The sequence below is a fragment of the Balaenoptera musculus genome, chromosome 1 (assembly GCF_009873245.2).
Source record: "Balaenoptera musculus isolate JJ_BM4_2016_0621 chromosome 1, mBalMus1.pri.v3, whole genome shotgun sequence".
NCBI classification, from domain to species: domain Eukaryota; kingdom Metazoa; phylum Chordata; class Mammalia; order Artiodactyla; family Balaenopteridae; genus Balaenoptera; species Balaenoptera musculus.
The window spans coordinates 180821862-180823325 of record NC_045785.1 but is presented as its reverse complement, the minus strand read 5'-3'; positions in this window follow the sequence as shown (position 1 = coordinate 180823325).

Sequence of the window (1464 nt, the reverse complement as noted above, 5' to 3'; positions counted from 1 at the left end):
TTAATGTCATCAGGAATATCAGCGAATAAAACAGAACATAAACATCAGCTCATAGAGTGGAAACTTGGGATAAAGTTATGCTAAAACGTGGAGATATTTTTATTCACTTGTTGGCTAGCACAGAGATTATCATAGTGAGAAATCTTTGTTGGGAAAATTGATTACAAAATTCCCTTGGGATTCTGAGACCTCGAGTGTCCTCCATGTGGGTGGAGCTGATCTACTGAGTACAAGGACAGGAGCATTTCTTTGTTTCTTGAAGAGTGAGAAGAAAATGAGAAGGAAACAAAACCGCAAAGAGACAGCAAACTAAGAAAAGACTGCATTCTTTTTTATGTGACCTTCAAACCTTTAGTGAAATTTCTAAACTTTTTAAATGATTGGTAAAAGCAGTTTTTGTTTTGTTTTCATGCATGTTCATGAAGGACTGTGTTTCCAAGCTGGGGTGATGTGAGCAGAATTGGGGCAGGGCTGTGAACGTGAAAGCAGGGATCCTGGAGATGCCCGGCTGGATCCCTGGGAGTGCCAGGAAGGCTCTGGAATTGCTTGGCCTGTTAAATTGAACTTCTCTCAGAGGGAATATTCACCAGTGAACATATGTATTTTTCTGGTCATCCTCTTACATTTATTAAAGTAATAGCAGAAAAGAGAAGTCATATGGGTAAAATAAAATGTAAACCAGATTTTATTTACCATGACACATAACCATTTAGTTCATAGAAATTATTATTGGGACTCGACTCTATTGGCAAAACGTCTCTATAACGTTCAGCTCTGTGTTTTTTCATTCAAATCTCTGTGGCTTTTTCTTTCAGGGACTGGCTGTACGCTATCCAACAAGAGAATATTGGTTGTAATCGCTGAACATCAGTCTACTACATCAGGCACTCCTTTCAGATGTGTGTTGCTTTGAGGTTATGTACAACAAAATAGTAAATATATTGGTGTAAGATGGGGAGATTATGATGATCATTCCATGAACAATTTTGTTCATTTGAGAAAAAAATAATGCTGTTTCGCTGGTGCTATTTCCAGCTTTGGACTCTGGGAGGTCTAGGATATTACCATCCAAATTCACTGCAGTGTAATTTCGTCCTCCTAGTAACCTGTGAGGAAGCAGGGAAGGGTGTTGGCCTTATTCTTAGAGTTCCAGAGATAGAATAAGGGTCCAGGACCAGGGTCATGTGTCCAGTCATTTAGAGCTTCTCAAGCCAGGTATTCTGCAAATAGAAGTGTGCTGAGAAATCTGGATCCCTGCAGCCTTCAGGCAACAGGAAATACTCACTACAACTCCACTCCTTATTACAGATGCACACACAGACACACACACACATGCACACAAGCAGGGAGCAGCTACTACTATGTACCAAAAATTAGCATTTTTTACTGTGCTTTGACAGGAAAATGTGATGGAGGGCATTAGAATCTGACTCTGAGTGTAGAACTGTCCACCCCACTGCCTCT